The sequence below is a fragment of the Emydura macquarii genome, unplaced genomic scaffold (assembly GCF_026122565.2).
Source record: "Emydura macquarii macquarii isolate MOO-44397 ecotype Brisbane River unplaced genomic scaffold, CSIRO-AGI_Emac_v2 contig_201, whole genome shotgun sequence".
Classification (NCBI taxonomy): domain Eukaryota; kingdom Metazoa; phylum Chordata; order Testudines; family Chelidae; genus Emydura; species Emydura macquarii.
Genome location: NW_027130338.1, coordinates 365,905 through 390,597, shown reverse-complemented (window position 1 = coordinate 390,597; position 24,693 = coordinate 365,905).

Below are 24,693 nucleotides of genomic sequence, written 5' to 3'. Positions count from 1 at the left end.
GGAACTGGGACAGATTTCCAAGCTCTCAGCACCCCGGTAGGCACCCAATCAGTGGCTCACCCAAGGTTACACAGGGACATCTGCAGCGGAGTTGGAAACGGACCCCATATCTCCTGCATCCCAGCTCAGTGCCTTAGCCACAAGCCTAGCTTTCCTTTCTCTTTATGTGATTAGACGATGAACAGACCCACATGGGAGCAGCCCGAGTGCCCTCTGCTCACGCTCTTCCTTCATGTAGGAATAGAGACCAGGTTAGCGGGGTCTGGGGGTGGGAAGCAAAACGCTATTGGCGACCTGCCACGAGAGGCGGGAAAGTGGAAATGTGCCAGGCAAGAGCCTGGTGGGTAATTTCTATGGCAGGGTCGCCAGCGGGAGAGGAACAGGAGCCAAGCCTGCTGCAGAGAGAAACGTATGGAGCGGATTGTTCTGCAGAGAAGTGCACTGAGCACTCTGCTGGAAGACTCCAGCCTGCTCCAAGGGACTGTCTCTCGTGCTGACGTTTCTCGGCTGTTGCCGGCGTGGGCCCGGGGCCTAACGCTTTGGAACAAGCACGAAGATGTTCCCAGGTTAATTGGGGCTCGATCTGTTGAGCTGACGCCAGTTTCCTGCTTGCAGACAATAAGCCCCTGCGAGGCCCTGCTCTGTGGAGTGACTTGGCTGCCGGAGTTCCCGTCGAATAGCTTCACTTCGGGCTGAAGTGATTCAATGTGCATGTGCCTTTCATTAAGCAAAAGCCCTGGCAGCAGAGCTCAACTGATAGGACAATGACTGAACACAACCTCTCCCCCTCCCCCCGCGTTACCGAAAATTGTAACTTGTATTGGCTGCAGTTTTCAGCCATCTGCAAAAACACACTGAGGAGAGAGAGCGAGCGAGAGTTTGCTGACTGCAGGCTGAGCCCCTTGAGTGTTACTTACCTGACTCTAACCAGATGCTGTTTATCAGCCTGAGTGTATGCTACATGCCCAGCGTGACAAAGACAGGAGAAATACAAGCAATACTTATGTTCTGGGCTTATTCCCCCACCCCACCCCCCATAGCATCCTAGGACCGGAAATACAAGTTCCAGGAGAGGAATATCTGTCCCCGGAGTCCCAAGTCAAATCTGGAATTCATGTATTCTGTAAATGTACTTTATTACATACAGGCAGCAAGAAAGGGTTGGGAATGATTGTGCTGGAGAGCTTGGCTGTGTAGTTAAGTCTTGAATGTAAGGGATCATTTTGGACATGTAATGCAACCTCTCAGCCCATGGAAAATGAGGAATGGCATATTTTGGTTTCAGATTTTGCTCTTTATACATCCAGGCAGTTGGGTTCTGCTCCAAAGCCCTTAGAAGTCCAAGGAAGAACTCCAGGGGGTCAGGATGAACCTATGAGGCTTGATCGGGCTCTCATTAAAATCAATGGTACCACTCTCTGCCCTGAACAGGAGCAGGGCTGGACTTTTGGAAAGCAGCACATCTGGCTTGCGAGGAGGTAACTAAGAAGTGGTGTGTGTGCGTGCGTGTACCCGGGAACTTCACCCGCAGCGGGACAAACCTCCAACGAGAGGAGGTGTGTCAGAACAGCCCCGGCACCAAACGGAGGATGTCACATTCGTCTTGCTTTCAGGAAGCCCCCAATCCCATCTAGCTCTGACATTGCAGAGGAGAGCGAGTTCCTGCACACCGTGGAGCTGTAACAATAGCCCGTGCTGCAGCCCTGCTGAGCGAGCGCAGCTGGGTTTAGGTGGTAAAGAGCGTGTATAAACGGACAGGATATCCAGGGCCATGCTTGGGTTTCCAGGGCTGGAATGAACTTGTGCGGGTGTCAGAGAGAGAGAATGGTAGATGGGCTGAAGGATGAAGAAAGTCTATTCTCCTTCCAGGCCCTCTGTGGCCCCTATCCCCATCCTTCTGTCCCATCCTGCAGAAGCAGCTCTGCACCTCACCCACTGCTCTGTAACTTTTCACCGTGGACATGCGGTAAGCTGCTGCTGCGGGCTGGACAGATGAGCCCACTGGCTCTGCGTCTCGGCAGGTTCATGTAGCTTTTTGGATCACCGTCTCAATTTTGTCAGGCAAAAAATGATGACCCCTTGAGAGGCTACCAGAGGAAAGCAAGGGGATTGTTTGGGTGTTTCCCTCTCTCTGAAAGCGCTGAGTGGAGACCTGGGTCTCCAATACCAGGTGTAGGCTGTAGCCCCAGTATGCAGGGCTTTGCAAAGGGCAGGGCCGTTCAAGTGGGTCACTTAGCACAAAGTTCATCTTTTTACCCACTGGATTATTATAGGCCTCGAGACCCAGACGTGTATTCCCATTTATCAATTGTTCTGAGAAAGTCCGGCCATAGCATCGCTATGTAAATAATGATACTTAGCACTGGCATGCACACACGCCCCCAGCTTCTCCGAGGGCTTTGCAAACCCAGGGGGGCATTATTAGCCCCATTGTAGGGATGGGGAAATGGAGGCACAGAAAGACCATGAGAGCGCAGGGAACAGAACTCGCAAGTCTTGATTTCCCATCTGGTGACTCACTGCTTCCTACAGCAGCACATGCAAGTGCTAAAGAACAAGAAGAAGATTAAAAAAAAAAAATGTTTGATTCGGCAGCTTCCTCTGTGTGATTGCGCTAGGAGTTACGGGTGGTGTTTCTTGTCTGAGCTCGAAACTGGAGTTTAATTTTGCAAAACACTTAGCGCCTGATTCTCATTCACACTAACCACTCGGGCAGCATAAAAGGGCCTTAAAGTGTGAAACGGTCATAGCATAAATGAGAATAGGCCTTTTGCCCTATTCCAGGCTGCTTTCAAAGGCCAGTAAACCTGGTGGGCTGGGGCAAAGCCATGGAGGATGGTAGCAACAAGGAGAGAACTTTTGACCTGCGTCACTAAATGAACTGGGAAGAAGGGGAGGGAGCCGAACAGGGGGTGCTGAAAGCAGAAACCATGCATTGGTTGCTGCTACTACTTAAAGTCAGGGGGTGCTGCTGCACGCCCAGCACCCCTAATTCCAGCCCTCCTGGAGCAGGACGTTGCTGTGCTTTGTATGTGTGGGAGGATGGGAAGCAGCATTCTGAACATGGGCTGATTTTCAGAGCTACCGAGAACCCAGAAACCCAGCTGAAGTCAGCGAGACCTGGGTGAAAACCAGTCCTGTGCTGGTGTCTGCAGAGCTGGGGAGGCGGAGGAGAGGGTGTTACAGACGTCGGGGCAAGGGGAGTTCAAAGCACGGTAATGATCCAGCGTGAGTGAGGTTATAGCTTCACTGCCAGAAGAGGTGGTTTTAATTAGAGTGAGATAACTAAAATATTCACTATCCCTCTGTAAAAACCTAGGAGACGAGACGATGCAGCTAGTTTTAACCCCAGGGTAGCCAGGCGAGGTCAATTGTGGGCCGCTCACAGCATAGAACCCCAACTTTCTGAGCACACAAGACACAGACCAAGCCTGCGGACTCCTGGAGGTGTGAGACACAGAGACGGGGGGATGTGTTCAAAGTAAATCCTGATACCTCTAGAGCCATGGTTTTCAACCCCTGTCCGCAGACCCTGGGGAACCTGCAGACTAAGTCTAAGATTTCCGGAGGGTCCGTGCCGCCCTTCGAAACTTTTCAGAGGTCCGCACATGAAAAAAAGGTTGAAAACTACGGCTCTAGCGGAAAACCTCTACAAGCCAAATCACCGGGCGTTGGATTCGCCGGCACAAGCACTGCACTGCACAGCTAACCTGGGCTCTTACCTAGCTTTACACCCAACCTCCCCGACCAACCACACAGGAAAACCTCGGATCTGGGGACGGAGGTGCTCTAAGCTGCGGCTACTTTACCCAACCAAGGGGGTGTTAGAGCCTGGACTCGGTCTTCACGTGGGCTAGGATCTGCTCACTTTGCAGCAAGGATCTGGGTTAAATCACTGATGTGCCCTCCAGTACTCCCTCCCCATTCCCCTCAAAGGGCAGACACATTCCCCCGCCCTGGACTAGGAAAGAGCCCAGACACCCATGGGGAGTGCAGAAAGAGCCAGGGCCCATCCTGCGGGCAGCGCTTCGCAGCGGGGACGCTCACACCCAGCCTAGGCTGAGTCAGACCCAGGTGCCAACCACCCAGGTTAGCCGCGTGCAGACACACTGCTCTGCTCTGGGGTCCAAGCCCAGGTTTCCATGGGTTGCACTCAGTCCCCCACCGTTGCGCATTATACAGCCATTAACCCCACTGCAGCGCCACGCTGGCTGACAGGCTCCTTCTAGTGAGCACAGAGGGGCCTGTGAGCTGAAGGCGTTTGTCTCCTGCGGTTTTTAGTCAGCACCGCAGGCCGCGCAGGAGACCAGCTGCCCTGGCTGCTCCAGTGGCGCTGTGGCTGACCTCACTTCCAGGAACCTTACACATCCCCTGGGCAGAAAGCACCGGCCATAAGTCTGTAAGGTCTCAACCCAGGAGATGGGCTAAAACCACTGGAAAGAATTTCCCCTCTGTCACTTCAGACACCCCCAGCGCCTCCATTTCCTCTTCAACACGGCAGCTCACAGGCTGCCTCTTCCACTCCCACTCGCTCCATTTGCCACCCAGTTTCAGGCTAGGGCTGTCATGGCAAAAATCAAAGGCAGCAGCTGGATTCCGGTGCCTGGAAGCTGGGCAGAGCCACCTTATCCTGCAGGGCTCGGAGCTGTTTGTTTTGGCAGCTCTGCCTGCCTCCTCCAGGGCCGGCGCTGAGCGAAGGCGAAGGCCAGGAAAGGCGTGGAGAGTGTCCTGTCCCAGCCGGGAGCGCAGCACGGAGCCGGTTCTCCCATGGAGGGACACGGCACATTGGCTGCTCCTATGTTCAGCGCAGCACAGGGGCTGCCCCTCCGGTGCATTTTGGGGGGAGGGTTAGGAGGGCCACGACCCCGCCATACCCACAGCCTGGCCCTGTAGGAGACACACAGACACAACCCCGGCTAAATCCTCTGCCCGGACTCTCCCACTCATTTCAAATCTCATCTGACCACAGACCGAGTTTTGCTCTCGCAAAGATCCGTGTATGTTTGTGTGTGCACCTTTGCGTGTCTTTGTACACATGCGTGTGGGTGTGCGGATACGGGGGCATGCCCACGGGAGTCACTCACCGGCAGGTTTCAGATCGCTGCACTCACCCATGTCACCGCTCCACGATGGACGCGCTTCTCTGGAAATAGCCGCTCGCTTGCAGCGTCTGCTGGGGTCACGCTCACTGGCTCTGGAGGCTCCTATCAGTGTCAGTGTCTGTGCAGGTGCTGTTTCTCACAGGTGGAGGGGCCAGCTCAGTGGCAGGGAGGTCACCCACTCTGGCTTCTGCTTTTCCAGCAGTGTTCACCATAGCCCTGGTTTCTCAGGCTTTTCCTCATGCTTTCCCTTGTGCTCTGCAGACTCAGATCAGCTCTGAATCTACTGCTGGGAGAGGCTTGATCCTTCAGGAAGCCATTTTCTTCCTTCCCTATTTTGGACTCTTCAGTCAGTATCCATCTTCCACAGCCCCAGCTTGGCTGTGTGCCTCTGACCCGCTCCTCCCTCCTGCCACAGCCCTGCCCTCCACAGCTGGGGCGCATCAAGCAAGGGCTGAGTATCAGCAGGGGTCAGAGCTGTGGGCTCAGGCCCTTTGCTTCTCTCCAGGTCCTGTAACCTCCTAACAGGAAAAACCAGACAGGAAGCACATGTGTAACATGCAAGCACCTGGGCTGGGCCCTACCGCCCAGGCTGCTAGATGGGCCCTGGCTGAAAGCTAATTGATTGCTAGTTAACTCAAGGTGGGTAATACCTTTGCCATGGCTAGTCTGGATGCAGCCTACATGTTCCAGGCTACAAACACCGGTGGTTAACCTTCACTGATCTCTAGGAAAAACCAGAAACGTGTGTGGACTAGAGCAGACCTTTGCGGACTGTCCAGGTTATATATTAACTACCTGGAGTTAACTGACACTCACTAACTCAAGGGAAACTCAGCTATGGAGCCAGGCCCTATGGATACCTCAATGGGCAGTATCAGCCCTTTCCTGGAAGAAGGGTAGTGTGGTCCGGTCCGGTCCTGCCCTGCCTTGTGACTAGGGTGTAGGAGACCTGGGTTCTGTTCCTCTGTTGTTCAACTTTTGGTAAACTTACATCATCTGTATTTTCCCTCCCATCTTGTCTGTTTAGACTGCAGCGTCTTCGGGGATAGGACTGCCTCTTGCTAGGTGTTTGTACAGAGCCCAGCACAAGGTCTTTTACAATACAAATCAGAATACTAAAGAGCAGACAAGGCATTGGCAAAGGAGGCTGGCTCAAGGACTCCCCTCTCTATCTTTGCTTTCCCTCTCGCTATTGCTCTGCACTGAGATATCCATAGGGTGCTGTGTTGTTCAGAATCAGTGCATGTTTGACTCCTTGGGGTTCATGAATACGTTGCACAGTTGGGGTGGCAGGGCTGTGAAACAACATCTCATGCATTGACAGTGGTATGTCCCGTCAAAGGCCCTCATGCGCCGAGTTTGCTGGGTCTCAGCTAACAGGTAAAGCAAAATCATCAAGGTGGCAGCAAGAAAGAAGAGAGTATTTTTCACAAGCTCTCTCATTGCCTCCCAGCTGCAACAAGCTGCTGAGTAAATCACATTAGTGTTAAAGTCTGCTGGCACAACATAAAGCATTCACTGTGCACCAGCTAGCACACGGGTATTAATTAGAGGGAGAACACATCACCGAAATGAAACACCAATCTACGGAGCGGGCGGCCAATAGCCAATGGGAGCTGGGCCAAACACTCATGTCTTTACTCTTTCATAAATACACGGCTAGGAAAATGCATGAGCTTCTGAGCGCTTTGAGTCCATTTAGATTTCAGCACAACAACACAAAACTTCTGCTGCATTCTAGCGAGCCCTCCCAGTCACTGAGAAGGCCAGTGAGACTTTAACTGGCCTGAAAGGAAAGAGGGAGACATTCTCATCATGAGTCTGGGAAAACCTTAAATCAAATACAGCCAGGATCTGATGGGTTGAAAAGTCTAACCCCATGTGGAGCTGGTGAGAGAGCACCAGGGATTAAACCCACATCTCCTGAGAGCGTAGGCTAATGTTCTCCCCACAAGACTCTCTCTCGTATCCATGCCAGCCTCCCTCCACACCAAGGTATGTACAGCTGCATGTATGCTACTTGCATTACAACTTGCAAAGGGCTTTGGGTAAAAGGCTCTGTGTAAATAGTGACCTATATCGGAACAAGAGGCACGCCCATCACAGGACATGGAGAGCAGTGAAAATGTCCAATATGCAGGAACTCGGTGTCTTTTCCAAGCATTTCTGGTTTGTGTTTCCCAGCCTTGGGTTACAAACGCAGCAGTCACCGTGTCAATGAGTGAGGTTGGTTTGGTATTTGTGCTGGAGTCCAACGAGCAGATTACACTGAGCTTCCCATCTCATGAAGCTTTAAACCTCTCAAAGAACGCTTCTCCGTCACTAACTGCTGGATGTCAATAAGCCTTTTATTAACTCACTCCAAATGTCTCCACTCCCTTCCAACATAGCAAACCCCGTCGAAAGGACAATCGCACGGAGCACGTCTCGTCTCCAGAGTGCTTTACCAAGATGAATTGGCCCTCTCAAGCCCCCTGTGCAGGCGGTACATGGGTATAATTATTATCATTAGCAAGGGCCCGAGGTGCAAAGCATGCACTGCAACTTCCTGAAGTTCAGGGATATATGGGGGGGGGGGGGGTTGTTTTGACCCATTATATAAACAGAGCCAGTTCCAAAGGTCTGAATCCAGAATCAAACATCAGGGGTGTTTTGATCCAGGAGGATCACTCCCTCCGTGTATAATGGGAAACAGACACAGAGAGGCAAAGTAATATGCCTAAAGGCACAGACAGTACCAGAGCAGGATTAGAAGCCAGGAGTTCCTGGCTCCCAGTCCTACATTCAGACCCCCACCTGACACTTTTTCTCTAAAGGACATTTGGCTGACAACCCACTGATCTGCCCTGCTGCTCCTTTCCACTCATTGCCGTTTGCTGGGGGGCTCACGTACCGATGGAGGTTCTGCCTCTTCCCGGATTTATCCAGTGATGTCACAAATCACAGTTCTTCCTGACATCACACTCTGTCTTCTTGCAAACAAATGTGATGATGTCACAAATACAGGCTGTGTCCCAACTGAGCAAGGCAGGGACAAATTGCTTCCACTTTGCTTACTTTAAAGTTCAGCAGTGCTGCCTCAGCAGACACAGGGGACGACCTGGCGGGGTTTGCTTCCGAAACTCCATCACTGGGAGGGGCTGAGCTTCTTGGCTGACGAATCCCGCCAGCACCTGCCTTAACTTTGAACTTCCCATGCTTTGGCTCGCTTGAAAGAGTTTCTAACCAGTCACCCACGCTTCCTGCATACAGACAGGCCCAGGGGCAGTTGTGAGCGAGTCAGCAGCACAGTTAGCCAGTGAGATGAGGTGCTGTGTCATTCCCAGTGTTCCCAAGAATTGCCCACTAGCATCCCACCCCGGCGGTATCAGTCACTGTTATCTGTCAGGCCCAGCAGGCTCACGGCGTTCAGTGGTAGGGTCAATGGCAGAAAGTGATGATGGGCCCGGCTTTCCTGTTCTCCCTTTAAACATTAAAACACTGACAAGTTCAGTGCAGAAGAACGAACAGTCATTTGTTCTGGTGATTGTTCAAGCATTGGAGCCAGATGTGACACTGACATGGCGCATCTGGCCTGGTTTTTGGTTTCCATTGTGGAGTTCACCACATCCACCCCAGCCTGCTGAAAAGGACGAGGCTCACATCAGGAAGTAATTACCGTTGTCACGCTTCAAGGAGATACTGTACCACAGAGAAGAAAATTCGATACCAGCAGAGCAGACGCCTCTAGTCTAGCTTGTCCTCCCACTCCAGATTTCAAACACATGCAGGCAGGGACAACGTCCCCGGCTGTGCTCAGAACACTCCAGGCTGCGGGGCCTTCCCCGAGTGGGACAGTGTGCCCTGAACCTCGTTCATCTAAGTGGAAGTTGAGTACAGCTGGACAACATTTGTCCACCAAAACCTTTCTTGGTGAAGTATGCAGACCTGGCATCACCAAAACGCTGTGTGAACGGGTGTTGATTTTGCTGAATTGTTTCAGCTGAAAAAACAAATCTGATACAATGGAAACGTGTTGTTTCGACATTTCCTGCTTAGAAATGTACTTACATTTTATATTTCGAAAATTAAAAAGGTAAAAAATGCTAGAAAGCTAAACTAACCTAATTTTATTTGACTTTTTGATCTGCTGAAAATGTTGAAAAAAAACTTTGTCTTTGATTTGATCCAAAACATTTCCTCCCCCTCAGCCTTTTGGATTGTCAGCAAAGAGAAAAACCCATTATTCACCCAGCTCTAGAACTGAGCTGATCACCTCTCCGGACCAGGCTTTTTCTAACAAAGGATTGGGCTCAGGCCCGGTCTACACAGGGAATTTAGCCAGTGGTGCAGCTGCACCAGTGCAAACACCTGGGCCTGACACACCACACCAGTGCAGGGCAATGAGCAGTTTCAAAACAATGTGCAAATAGAGCCACCTTGGTGTGGCTTCCCTGGTAGCTGAAATCCCAGTGTCAAGAAAAAGGTACTAAGAACCCAGCCTTTACATAGCAGCTTGCTGGCCTGCATCCGTTCCCTGCCCGTGAGTCACCATGGCTTCTGGGCAAAGGAGAAGAGATTCATCTGGCCCTGTGGTTGTAACTGAGACTCAGCCCCATCGGATGGCTGTTGGGTGGCTGGGTGCTGGTTCTGGGGCTGCAAGCTGTCATCTCTAAGCCCCGGTTTTCCTATCCAGCACAGGCTGAGAGCAGCTGAAACTCATTTCCCTCTGACAGCCATTTCTTGATCTAGGTGAGACAAACTGCTGTTCTTCGTGCTGTTCGCACTGGACGAGTGGCTACCACCAGACCTGACACCAATCCCTCCTCGCGCCTGGCAACCAGACACCCCTACTGGCTCCTCTCCTTGCATTGTATTACACAGGACATAGGAACTGTCAGACGGGATCCAAACAGAGCTTTATCTACCCCCGTGTCCTCCTCTGGCTAGTACCAGCTGCTCCAAAGGAAGGTGCAAGAACCCTGCTGTGGGGCAGCGACGGGCTCATCTGCCCCAGGGGAAGTTTCCTCCTGTCCCCTAGTAGTTAGAGGGTGCTTCCTGCCCTGCGGCAGAAGGGTTTATAACTCTTCCAAAGATCTCATCTATATTTTAATACTGACTACAACAACTCTGCATGTTCTTGCTGTCCCCATAAATGTCTGATCCCTTTTTAAATCCTGCCAAGAACTTGGCTTCAGTATCTTGTGGCAGTGAGTTCCACAGGATAATTGCATGTTGTACAAAGAAGTATTTACTTTTGTCAGTTTTGAATTTGCCACCTTTTAGTTTCAAAGACTGTGCCCTGCTCTACACAGGATCGCAGGGGCACATTCACCCACTGCAGCATTGCTGGAGGCTGAGCTGCACTCACTCCTTTACAAGATGGAATACTTTTCGCATTAGTTATTTCTAATTAATTCACATTTCTGAGCAACCGGACAATTTGGCAACTTCAGCAGACCTGAGACTGTATCAGACTCTAATAAAAACCTCATAAAGATCTATTAACCTCCGCCATCAGTCTGCTGTTAGAGGAGATTAGCTGGCGCATTTGCAGCAAGCTCTTCACTCGGTCATGCCGGCTTCTGATGCTGGCAGGAACATCTCAGTGACTTTAATGTACATCTAGCTATCTGGCTGGCTAATCTGCCTGGTTTATTTAGGTGCCATCTGCAGGGCTCACGCCACAGGAAGTGACAGAGTCTTCCCAGCTGATGTCCACATGGCAGGACAAGAATTGTACCTCCCCACCACACTCGATCATCAGCCCCAGGCTGTATCACCTCTCAGTTCAATTAGTGCTTTGACTCTTACCACATCTCGTACTTGGGAGGTGCTCCCTGTAAATATCTTCCAAGACACGACACTGTCTCCTTCTATTCCTCCTTAAAGCTCCCCTCGGCCACCAGGCCTGCACCATGCTCGAGAATAGTCAGGCAGCTGCTGTGCTGTGACCGTGGCCCACTGCATGGATGATAATCCCCTGGCTGTCCCGGGTACTCCACCATCTCTTTGTGCTATGCGCTGGTTGTCGCTCATCACGTGGCCGGGTGGTGAGCGCCTCGGGACCACCCCAGCACACATGCGTCAGTAACATCACATCGGTAGGTGGGTGTTGGAAGGGACGGAGAAAGCCGACGGGGAGGCTGTTTTTACAAAGTAACGGGATCAAAAACTAGGGGACATCATCTAAAAATGAGGGGAAGTGAGGCAGACACAGGGACTAGACACATGGAATGAATTACCGGGCGGTGAGTGAAAGAGGTGATGGAGCCTTATCCCAAGGCTGGATGCAGCTTAGCCATCCACCTTCCATCACAGCCAGGGCTCTCTCTTGCATAACACACCGAAAACGCAGGAGCTAGATTATTGCCTTCCCGAGGCATAGGAGGTTCTCGGGCAAGCCCACGAAGGGGAAATAAGGGTTGGCCTCTCTCACTTCGGCCCCTCCAGTGTTTGTGGTTTATTTGGGAGGGGCTGAAGCAAGAGACTGAAATGGGAGAAATAAAACAAGATCAACAAGGGAAATAAATATCGCCATTGTCAGCAACACGCCAACGCACGCTCAGTGCTGCAGAAAATTATGCAGCTTTCATATGGGAGGAGCAGGTGTGTGTGAGTGTGAGTGTGTGTGTGTGTGTGAGTGAAGAACTACAGGTGGCTGATATGACCTCAGACCTGCTGCATTTGTTGAGAATCCAGCTGCTCTTCTCCTGCTGGACAATTTGCTTCACAGCGTTAATTTGCTTCCATTCTGCCAGCGAGCCCCGTCCCCCAGCTGATGGGATTTCCCACTAGGTTAGCGCCAGATTTGACACAGTTTTTAGAAATGAGGGAGACGTTTTGTGCTAACAGCCATGTTTGTTTTATGAAGCAAATGAAAGGAGTAAGGCGTATTCTGGCTAATAGCAGGAGAAGTCCGTGGGGTGACAGCCTGACACTAGCAGGGTCTGTACCCATCTGAACGAATGAACAAACCTTGTGGACTGAGATCTTAGGTCATGGCCAGGACCTTATTGCAAGTCCAGGGGAAATCACCTCGCTCGCCCATTAAATGCCAGTTGCGTGGTCAGAGCAGTGGTGGCTTTTTCCCTTTGATCGTTTGTAGCAATTTTCCAGCTGCTCTGACAACACTTGTGAAAATGGCGCAAGGTGTAAAGGCCTGGGTCTGGGTGCACCAGTCCTAAGGTAGCTTGTTCCTTCACAGTTGAGCCAGACCTTTAATCTCCATCCTCACCGATAACTGTGGCTCAGGCCCGACCAACGAAACTCACTGCACCTCGAGCAGAGATTACAGGCCCCAAGACCATGAATCCTGCTCTCGCTGACCTCACAGAACCTCCTGTTCTAAATGCAGGAGAGAGCTGGTGAACATCTCCGTGTTCCAACCTCCACCTTCCTGTACGGACAGAAAATGGAAATGATCCCTGCAAATAACGAAGCCTGATGATTCTGGGACCTGGTTGCATCATGAGGAGGACGGTCTGGGACCTCAATAGCCCTGGGACGCTCGCTCCTCTGTGACTATGTCACCACTGGCATTTTCCACCAGAAGAGTCAGTTCTTCTTCCTTCAGGACTTCTCCTCTGGGCCCGGTATGCTCTGCAGCCACAGAATTCACCTCTTGTTGCAGTATGGCGATCTAGAATCTCACCTTTCATTTAAAAAAAACATATTTCCAGCCCTATAGGGGATAATATCGAAAACATGAACCAAGTGTAACTGATACAGTGACGTTTAAGTCTCCAGGCAGCCTGAAATGATGGCCCTGAGAGATGTGAATGGCCTCATTCATTCAAACAGGTGTTAACTCTGAAGCCTACAGATGGCAATATAGGCACTGTTGATAAAAAACAGGGCATAGCAAAACCTGAAATTGGGGGATCAGCATACAATAAATGGAATGATCAAAATGTTGTACTGTACTGAGTGTTATTCATCTTCATATTAAGTGAAAACTTCCATTTAAAAATGTATCTGAAGCTGATGCAAAATTTGCACCAGAGGCCACAAAATGCAGAGACCTTTCAGTATAACATAGCTCCAGTGTGCAGTGCAGTGCATGGGCCTTGGCTTGTAACAGCACCCCATATTCTGAAGAGCTACCCATTTCCCCAAGGGTGCGGCAGCCTGCCATGTTGTCCTTAGAGCAGCTTTGAGTCTGGAGTCAAATCAAATGCATCTTGTTTGGAATCTCTGACTGTTAGCAGCTTTTCTCCCAGCCACATCGCTGGCTCTTTGTTTGTGTTGTTTCCTCCTTTCTATATGTAGCAGCTGGCACAGCAGAGTCCAGCATGAACTCTCTGACCGTGCTGAGGCTGTGGTGCTGGCTGGGGAATATTTGGAAGGGAAAATGAACAGAGACAGGTAAGTCAATAGAACAAGCGATTTGCAGAACTCGTGAGGAGATAAGGACAGGATTAAAACAGAGGCGCTAGTCTTGGAATCAGTCTCCGTGGAGCCTGTCTCAGAACATGATCCCGCCAGCCACCTCCAAACAGCCCAAAGCAGCTTTCCTCAGCTCGGCCCCTGCCAGCGCTGGGCTGACCGGCCAGAGGTGGAGCACGGAAATGCTCATTTTCTTGGCCGTGCTGGGCCAGAGTGCTCAGAACTCTCCTGTTCCACCGTCCGCTGGGCCCTTAGGAAGGGCAGCCTGAGGGGATCTCTTCTTCCCTATCCCGGGCCTGAGGGAGCCCCACAAAGTGCCCCGCAGAATGAGAGAGGAAAGGGGAGGTTATGTGTGGAAACTCCCCCCAAGGCAGCAGGAAAGGCTTGGGGCACAGGACTGATGTGGTTCCCACACTGGGGCCGGTTACAGGCCAGCTCAATAACAGCACCCAGTGAGGTTCTTACAACTGAAATAATTACCACGCGAGTGCCAAGGGCTCGTTAGCGGGGGGAGGCGGGCGATGCAGTGCGGTGTAGCTGGAGCTCGCCCACACCCTGCAGGAGAGGAATGGAGCCCCCTAAATTTAACAGGCTGAGCAGCAGCCCTCTGCCTGCCAGGGAGGGGCACCACTCACGCTTCCTGCCCGGCCAGGAGAAGTTCCTGGGGGAAAAGGATGAGATCGGCCAGTGCTACACTCCAGCTTTCACACTCTCCACGTCCAGCTACCCACTGGGAAATCATGGAGGTGCACCAGAGTTGTCCCTTCCACCAGAACGCTTGCCATGGTTTTCCCCCTACTCTGTTAGTGCACCGGGTCACAGAGGGACAGATGAGGATCCAGAAGGCAGCATGCCGGGGCCACAGGCTGTATGTGCGCTGTGGAGGGAGCACACCATCCACCAGGCTGCTCGCCCCCGCACTAAAAATAAGAAGGAAAAAAGATCCATGCAGGAATGAATTAGCTGAGGTTTTCTGTGCAAACAGCGCAGCCTGTAAACAGTGCACCAAGTGAATCCATTTGAGGCTGATGTTAACCGCGTTCCTAGCACTTCCTCTGAAGTTTCCCCGGTTTCAGTGCCAGGCCTCCGGCTTGTTATTGCTATTTCTCTTCCGCAGTGCGGAGGCTTTTTTTACTGAAAAATGCTCCTTGTTAGGCACAGTTCTGCAGCTGGAAAATGGCTGAGTCTGGGGCCAGGAGCTGAGGCAGCCAGATCTCCTTGGAATGGTCCCTTCTCACGACGCTTTTTGTTGTTTTCCTTCGACAGCCTCTCTGTGCAAGAGAGAGCAGCATGTGCTCTGCTGAAATCCTGCAGACAGCTGGATGCGATTTTTCAGCAGCAGCCGTGCCAGGCCGAGCTCCACGCTCAGGCACTGTGTGGGTTTTCAGCTGGCCACACTGGAACGGGTTATGTTTTTATAACCACTCTTATGCAATCCTTTTATTTGTTTTCCCTCCAGATGTGATCCCATATCATTCCTCCCCCTGAGTTCTTCCAAGCCTGGGTCTGCGGGAGCCCACGCAAAGCCTTCCGAATGCCATTCTCAGCTGTCCCTTTCTAGGAGAGACGCTCCCCCGCTAGGCCAGGCATTTGCTCACTTTTATTGGTGTAAATTGTTTCCATCGAGGACTGAGTCAGGAAGCTGGAAACAGAAAGAAAGGAGAGAAACAGATGCCACCCTGCGTCCAGTACCCACATTATTGCTTCGCAGGTTCCTCTCATTTCAGGTGTGCTGAGACTTGAGTCTTTGCACCATGAGGGACTTCTGCACTGTCAGGGCCTGGTTTGAATTGAAGGTCTGAGCAATAGCCCTAGACCCCAAACTTCCATTTATCCAGGGCCGAGGACAGGAAAGAGCAGGGTCAGATTCCTGCACAAAGCCCACCAGTGCTCTGTGCTCAGAGACCATACGGCTGGGAGGGACCAGCTAGTCTGAGCTCCTGCAGAACACAGCTCAGGGAATCTCACCCAGCCATTGTTCCCTGCCACTCAGCTGGAGGGGCCGCCTCTGGAGGGGAAATGCAGCGCTGCCAGCGTTGGTCCTTCTAGTGCAAGTCTCTCCACGGTTACATTTTTCTTGATGGCCCAGCTCCTGGGCTCACACGATTACGTGACCATCTCAGCTTTCAATGTTAAAGAACATCAATATTCTAACCCTTGCGTATGCTGAAAAATGCCTGCAAACGTGAGTCCTGCCCAGCCTCACAGCTGGAGCTCTCACCATGGGGGGCCTAGAAACGATCAGATCCTGAAGCATTGATTATTTAGTGCCTGTGCATCTCGTTTGCTATTCATCCTGCACAAGAGCCAGTTGGCCACACGTGGCAGGAACACACGTCACGTGCTTTACGGTAGTTCAGCCGAGAAGGTGGCTGGGGGATACAGGGCAGGGGGTGAGTGGTCTTCATTAAACTCTGGGTGATTATTTCCTTCTTGAAAGGGTATTTCGTGATGGTCAGCGGAGCTAGAACGGAACCCAGGGATGGCTCAGCTTCTGCAAGCTCCTGCTCTGCTACCCTGGCAGGGCCTGAGTCCTGCCCCGGGGAAGCTGGTCGGGAAGTTATGCCTGACCCTGCATTCCACACGTGGTTTCTCTACAGCACTCTGTATCCCAGCGATCAGGGCACGGTACAGCGGACAGCAGCATCACCGCCCACCTTTCCCGCACGGGAAGCAGGCACAGAGAGGGAAAGGGACTCGGCCAACCTCTCACAGCAGGCCAGTAGCCAGCGCTGGGAGAGGACCCAGGTTTTCAGACTCTTTGTGCTGCCTCTGACACCGGCAAGCGGGCACCTGTCCCATTAGGAACTGGACTGATTCCCTGCACTCGTATCCCATTGGCCGTCAAAGCACCGCCCGTTTGTCAGACGGGATCCTGCTGCCAGGAGGCGAAAGGCAGATCACGCCTTGTTACTGCGAATAAATGAGCTGTTTAATTAAAATGTAATTCTGCTGCTCAGAGGAGGAAGGTGAGAATGGGGCTCAGGTGCCTATTAAACGTATGCTGTAAATTCAGCTGGAGCATTTCTGGCTTTTCCTCATCCACCCCACATCTGCTTTATTCAGACTTCAGAAGACGAGGGGACGCGAGGTGCTCGAGTTTAGGAAGTCCATGACTGGTCCCAAGAAAGAGCGGCTGCTTCATGGACCTGCACGGCTCTGGCACCAGCCGTTGTGTGGGACTGCCGCCTAGCACACGTCACTCTGGAATGCTGAACAGGTCAATTGGCTCAGTCGTCTCTGGGGATTTAAACGCCCTTTGAGATCCTTCCTCCCTTACTGAACTGCGGGGAACGGGCTAGAATGACTGGTAATGGGTGGCAGCTTCTCCCAGCTCTCCGTCCCGGTGACAGTTATGGAGCACAGTATAATACTAAGTGGCAACTTCCACTGGAACCACAGTGAGCCTCTGACACAGCAGTCCTCAGCCTTCTTCATACGAGGTCTTCATTTTCCATATGGGGACCTCCCCTCTGGGTCTCCTCTCGTTTAGCTGGGATCTCGCCAGGACCCGCCTGCCGTTCAGAGACTGCAGTTCTCCAGCTGAGGGACCCTCCTCTGACAGAACAATAAAGAATACCCAAACAGTGACGCGCCGTCCTGGCTGAGGAAGCCCTTGCCATGGCAGTGTGGTCACCTCTCATGTTGTAGCCATGCCTACGTTTCTGAAAGCACCCGTGCATTTTTGGGTGTGCACAATTTCTGGTTGCAAAACAGCCACTGTGCACTTGGGCCTGTCCAAACGTTCACTCAGCTCATTCACTCACACTTCTGAGCTCGCATTTTTTTTAAAGCGCAAGGCCTTTCGTTAATAAGGGATGCCATCTGACTGCGTGCTGTGCTGGTGAGAACACGAGCGGCTGCTCTACGTTATTCTTATCGTCGTTCACGTTAGGACAGCTCCTAGGAGCCCAGGTTGGAGCCCAGCTGTGCAAGGTGCTGTACACACGTATGATAAATGACAGTGCCTGCTCCAAGGTGCTTACAGTGTCAAAGACTAGACTTAGCAGGCAGAGGCCAGGCAGGGGGAGACAGAGGAGAACAAATGCACTGGTGCTTGCCTGTTGGCGGCACTGCAGGGCAATGGTGCTAGGCCAACGGTGCGAGGGCCGCTAAGTGCCTTCACTGCGGGCTCAGCCCAAAGCTGCTGATTAGCGATGCAGGCAGCTGAGCAGCTGTCTGTGGACTTGCTGCGCCTCCTGCTGTGGCAGCTGCTGTTGGGTTTGCAGCAAATCTGTCACTTGCTCATGTTCTACTGCGAGCTGTGCCGGAAATGTGACTATCTAGAGGAGAATCAGAGGCTGGAACATCTCCAGTGAGGTCATTGTGTTGCCCGCTCCCGCGCACAGGGGCCAGATTTTCCCTGTGCCTCTGTGCAGATGTTAACAAGCATTAAAGGGCTTGATTTTGAATATAAAAGGCGAAGGGTTGGAGTCAAGCTCTTGAGTAAGCGACACCAAGAACGTCCCCGTTTCGTCTGGAGTTCCTGCCCAAGATGAAAGCACTGGGCTGTCTGTACCAGGCTGATGCTAAGAGGCCTGCATTGGTCACGGCCTATAAAGGCCACACACAAGATGCATCGACGGTGGGTCTCTCTTTGCTAGCGCTCAGCTTTGGAATTCAGCATCAGGCTTGTCTGAACCGCTCAGCTCCCAGCCGCCTGATCAAAGCTCTCTTCTCCCGGCGTGTCACATGTGCAGAGTCACCTGATGCCCAGCCTGTGTTGTTTTAAAAGTATCTTTTCCCTGGCAATTTGGCAAGCACCACACCCCGGCAGTCATATGGTCACCCTCGCGTGAGCGTGCCCCCTCCTTCCGCAGTCTTTGATCCGAGCCTATGAAACAGTTCAAAGTGGCTCATGTTGCAAAAGGCTGTCTGGATAGCACAGGGCTAATCAAACCCGTCCTGCCTGGGGCGTCTTAGTGGGAGAAGATTTATATCAAACAGCATTTAAAAACTGTGAAATTTGCAATAAAGCCCCCTTACGGACTGTTATGGATGAACTTCGGACTCGTACATTTATTATGGCTGGCAGCAAACGCGGTCGAATAACTATTGCCGATGATTCAAACCATAATGCTATAGGGAGGCGAGTAACAGTTGCAGAGGGGAGGGAAGCACACAGCCCAGGGTCAGCAAATGTCTTCTTGGGTTTACGAATTGTCTGGGGAACATACAGTGGGTGAGTGGTCTTCAAGGATCAGTCAAAACTTTGAGAATCAGGTGGCATGGCTTTGATTTCCCGCGTGAAGATGTCTGGAAGAACAAGTGGGGCACAGAGCTGAGGGCCCTGTGCGGTGCATTGATCACAGAGCGCACTTTCTCTCGTTTCCCACACTCTGGGTCTGGCTCCGCTTGCTCCCAGAGGTGTGAAGCCAGCGGAGTTGCTGCGCTGTCAGGGAGTGTAAGTGAGCGGTGGGCCGGGAGCAGTATGCGAAGGGAACAGATTCTCCCTCTGCAGGGGACGTGGCCTGGGACAGGGATAAATTGATGAGCTCCCTTCGCCTCAGGAAAGGAATCAAGGCTAGGAGGGGAGGGAGGAGAGGCTGATTTTCAAAGGCACAAATGGCACTTGAAAGTCAACAACAGCTAGGCCCCTGAGAGCCATTTGTGCCTTTGCAAATCGGCTCTGGAGTGTTTCCCTAACAGACGGCGAACACTGCCAAAGAGCCTGGGTCCCCCGAAAGTCAGGGGGACTGCGGCACATAGTCACTTGGGCCCCTTTGAAAGTGTTACCCAAGAGTCTTATAGTGCATGGGGAGCTGGAGCCGAGGGGCCTGGTCCTCCGCTGACTTACACCTTGTGCCACCATTCAGCCTGGCATAAAACACTCCGACCGCGACACATCGCCCCTGCACACCAGCCCCGGGTCCTGTCTGCGCACCCCAGCCCTTCCCTGGCCCTGCCGCATCGCAGCTTCCTGCCCGGGTGCTGGCAGAATCTCTCTCGAGAAGGGCTAGAGGAGCGGACGGGACGTGGATGCTGTCCTGTTCTCTCACCCCTTGTGGCCGTCCCTGCTCGTTGGGCTAATGGACCAGAGTACGAAGAGCTTGCACTGTTCCTGCCTGTGCTGTACGTAGTCAGGGACGCAGGACGGACAAGATGGCCCTTTCCACCAGCACCACGCCTGGCGTTTGTGTCATTTCCTACTGTGTTTGCTGAGACTGGGTCCTCCTCATCCTCGCCTTCACCCTTCGCACCCAGTACTAACATCTCCCCAGGACAGCAGTATGCAGATAGCACAGGCCGGCTGACAGCACGTCCCTGCCTTGACGAGAAGCACTGTCAAACGTCGCAGTGACTCTGGCCCTAGCAGGTTGCTGCCACTGGCGAGCTGAAGATCCTTCACATCAGGACCGGCCAGGATGCTGGCTTCCCACCATTTCCTGCCATCTGGAGTCAGGAACTCACACTTGAAAGCAGCGTCTGTGCGAGCTGGTCCCGCACTCAGCTGTGCTGCAGGCTCCAACCCCCGTCAGGGCGAGCTACGTCACCTGCCCGTCAACACAAACACCAGCACGGACATGCACGGTTCTCTCTGGCACCAGCAGGTGCAGATGCCAGTGCCTGCGACGGGAATTGTGAACGCTTATTCCAGGGCTGGCTTTGACCTACCTATGGCCATGGTTTACCTGCCGACGTGGAATCCTCTTACCCTAACGGCAGGGGTACATTTGGCCAAGAAAAGGGACACAGCTCACATTTGCTCCCCTGCAGAGGGGCAATCCCAAGGCCTGTACACAGCATATGTCCCCGCTAGCCCTATTTGAAGGGTTTAAATTCAGTATTCAGAACAGAGAGAGGTAAATAGCGGGGTCCCCCAAGGATCTGTTCTAGGACCAGCACAGTGCAACATATTGATAAATGATCTAGAAAAAGGGGTAAATAGTGAGGTGGCAAAGTTTGCAGGTGACACAAAATTACTCAAGACAATTAAGTCCAAAGCTGACTGAAGAGTTACAAAGGGATCTCACAAAACTGGGTGACTGAGCAAGCAAATGGCAGAAGAAATTCAATGTCGATAATGCAAAATAATGCAGTCCTTGTGGATAGTGCTCAGAAAACATCTGCTCAATGTGCAGCAGCAGTCGGAAAAAGCTAACAGAATGTTAGGAACTATAGGAAAGGGATAGAAAAAATCATAATGCCAACATATACATCCATGGGGCGCCCACACCTTGAAAACCGTGTGCAGTTCTGGTTGACCTAGCTCAAAAACGTTTTAGTGGAATTGGAAAAAGTACAGAGAAAGACAACACAAATGATTCAAGGTATGGAACAGCTTCCATCTGAGGAGACATTAAAAAGACTAAGACGCTTTAGCTTGGAAAAAAAGACGACTGAGGGGAGATATGACAGACAGAGGTCTATAAAATCATAGTTGGTGTGGAGAAAGTGACTAGGGAAGTGTTATTTACTCCTTCACATAACACAAGAACCAGGGGTTCCCCCAAATAAATGAATAGGCAGAAGGTTTAAAAGAAACACAAGGAAGTACTTCTTCACACAACGCACAGCCAACCGATGGAACACATTGCCAGGGGATCTTGTGAAAGCCAAAAGAATAACTAGGTTCGAAAAAGGATTAGCTAAACTAATGAAGAATAGATCCATCCATAGCTGTTAGCCAAGATGGTCAGAGATGCAACCTCCTGCTCTGAGTGTCCCTAAACTTCTGATTGCCAGAAGCTGGGACTGGATGATAGGGAATAGGATGACTCAATAAATGGCATTCGTCTATACATTCTCCCATCAGAAGACACCATACTGAGTTAGATGGACCACTGGTCCAAGCCCGTATGGACATTCTTTTATGTCCCTCCATATACCTGTCCTGGGATCACTGCTGCTGAACGACTGTGAATTTCTCAGCAGGCTAGTCTGTGCTAAAACACCGTATTGTTTTGTTACTTCAGCATCCCTCACACTTGTTGGGCTGATCCACTTGTGGTTGTCTTGTCTTTAGACCATGAGCTCTGTAGAGCAAAGACTGCCGTGTTTGTACCACGCCAGCACACTGGGGCTGCAGCCTGGCTTGACACCCGGAGGAGCTACTGCAACAACAACGGACAAGCACTAGAGCCGGGCACAACGTTTCATTTGATTTGTCTGGTGTGGGAGGAGGTGATGGTCATGGATTGACGCGACGAGCGTATTTACGACATTTTCAAACTGCCTGAAGACAGTTATGAAATTAAATGCAAGGTCTGGCACAAACACTTCAGTAACTTCACTTTGGATGCAACTTCTTCTCTGGATTGTTTGCTTCACCTCAAATGAAGCAGAGAATGTGTGTGTGTGTGTGTGTGTGTGTGTGTGTGTACAGCAGTCTGTGCTTTCTGTCCATAGCTGTGATAGCAGAATCCCAGTGGAGAATGAGTTCTTTAAACTGCACATTGCAAAACATCCTAAGGTGAACATCAGGATTTTACTTTGATTTTTCTGATTTGACTGTCTGGGTGAGCAAGACCTCACGCCCCATGTGCCATGTCCCCAGAGCACAAAACATTTGCCCCATGGCACTGTTTACATCGAAAGGGGCATACCACGGGAGTCCCAGCCAACTTTCTAGGCCAGATTGTGATCTCACATACCGCCCTGTGCATCTGGACAGTCTCCGCTGACTGCCGCGGCGCTATGCAGGAATGATGCTGTTGTAACTGGTGCCTGGTCTAGACTGAACAGTGAGGTCGCCTCGCTAGGACGCTCAGGGGGTGTGAAAAGGGCTGCAGTTCAGCCAACCGAAGCCCCGGTGCAGACCCACGTGGCTAGGCCGCCAGAGGAGTTCTTTTACTGACCTAGCCACCGCTGCTCTTGGAGGTGGAGTCCCTAACTCGACAGAAACCCCCCGCCCGGTCCCGTCAGGAAGCTGCAGAGCTGCAGTTCTGTTGCTATGCCATGAGAGCATCCACAGTGGAGATGTGGCCTAGGAGCAGACTGGCCCTGCCTGGAAACACAGAGCGTCTACTGTCCCAGGCGGGGGCTGCTGCAGAACGGCTGCTACACTTGCTGCAAGTCACCGGGCTACAAAAACCCCAGCCCCGCCTGTCCTACGACAGCTACATCCGAGGGGAGTGGGGGAAATCACCCTGCCTCACTGCCGCCCACAGCTGTGCTGGCGAAACCCCCGTCTAGATGCAGCAACACGGAGAGAAGAAAGCTTCTGGCAGGTTAGCTAACCTCCTTGGGGGTGTGTGTGTGTGTGTGTGTGTGTGTGTGTGTGTGTGTGTGTGTGTGTGTGTGTGTGTGGAATTACTATGTCAGCGGAAGAACGTCCGTTGGTGCACACTGTGTCTATGCCAGCATGGTGTAGACATGGCCTGATCCTCCTCCTACTTGGTGTTGGCATTTACATCCCGCAAAGTGGGCGTGAAATCAAAGCCGAAGGTTAGTCCTTCACACCCACTTTGCCCAGCTGTAAATGACTATGCAAGGTGCAGGATGCAGGGGAATCGGAGGTTCAGTAGCGAATTCGCTGACGTATGCGTCGCTAGCTTGCGTCAGACAGCGCTGTACTAAGCCACTTCCATTGTGCTCCATTCTCCGTCGCCCATCCTGTGTCTTTTTACTCATTTTCGGGAGCACTCCAGCTTTCACTGTCTCTGTCTCTCTCAGCTGTCAAGGTTTTCAGACCTGACAATCACTCGCTCTGACTAAAACAATTCCTTTCCAAGGATGCGGCGCTTTTCAGCGGTATTGAAGGAAAACAAGAGCCGTGGAGCTGTGTGTGTTGTATTTAATTAGCCTGTCTCTGAAACTGTCTCTTTGTGGCCTCTCACAGACTGCGCGGCGTGACTGAGGGGAGCCTTATTAACGTTTCTCATTAGTTCCAAAGCCCCTTGCTTTGCAGTGGGATATTTCCCCCTTTGAACACTTCACCGAGAAGACAGAGCTTCTGTACATTTAAAGAAGATTTCCCTGCCTTTTAACTCCTGCCTCACAGAGGAACTTTGGGCCTGAAGGGAGCTGCTGTGACTTGTCTTGTGCCTTCAGGACTCCTCCGAGAAAATCCAAGTCAGTAAACTAGCGACCGCTGTATTAAAGCACTAAAGATTCCCAGGGCTCTCAGAGGAGGATGAGGCACCACACTCAGATCTTGGATCTGCTTTGACTTAGATGTTTGGGATGCCCAGTGCTCCTGAAAACCATAGCGAGGGGTCAGCGTTTGGGATAGCAGATCACGGCTCTGCTGCACCTTGTGGTTCATGCGCTAAAACCATCCCCGTTCTGTCTCCCAAGCAGCGGCTGCAATGGCGCTTCCTGCCTGTGAAACCCCACTTGCCTGTTGTCTCCAGGGTTTTCCTGAGCCACTGCACCAGGGAGAGGGGAGCAAACTGGAGTTAACCCCCTGTTGCCTATTGACCAGGCTAGGGCCAATGTCCACCCCATGACACGGAGACCAAGAGCCAACCCAGACTACAAATACGGCTTCTAGAAGTTCTACATAGGACCGCCCGATGAGGAGCTTCACCAGCCTGCGGGTGCATTATCCGAGCATTAGAGGAACTCGGATGCTACGGTGGGAGGGGTCAGATTAAGCACCTAAATGGGCGCTAGGATGACTGGCCCAGGACTGTCAATGTGGCTACTTTTGACAGCACTAAATTTACGTATTAAAAATGTAAGTTAAAAACCTTTACGTGCTCCATCCCTGTAGTGCAATCTCTGGGACTAAGAAGTTACTGGGCCTGCCTAGCAGACACTTCTCTGCCAGTGTGTCAGTTTTCATTCTGTTCAGAAACAGCTAAGCATTTAGTCCTCATTACAGACCCTTTGCCTGCCAAGTTCTCTCTTTTCCCATAAATCTTTTCCAGAGTCATGAGAGCCACAAATCAATACTGGCTGCAAGGAAATTTCCGCTTTTCCTTTTTACAGACCTCGCACTGCACAATGGCTGGAATGGGAGTGAATGAAAAGACAAGTCAGAAATCCTGGAACAAAAGAAGATAGACGGACCTGAGCTCAGAACTGACCAAAGCGCAGACGGCAGGCCTGGTTCTCCACGGCTCTGCACCCTCTCCCATGCAAAGGGAGCGCAGAGGAGGTGTAAAACGCCCCCCTTCTGGTCTGGTCGTGCTTTATGCTCACCTTGCACTAGTGTAAATGAGATGGAGGGCAGTGGAGAATCAGAAGCACTTTATATACTCCTAAACGACTATCTGAGGCCTTATCTACACGTTAACATTTGGTCAACATAGCTGTAGTACTTTGTGGCATGAAAAAT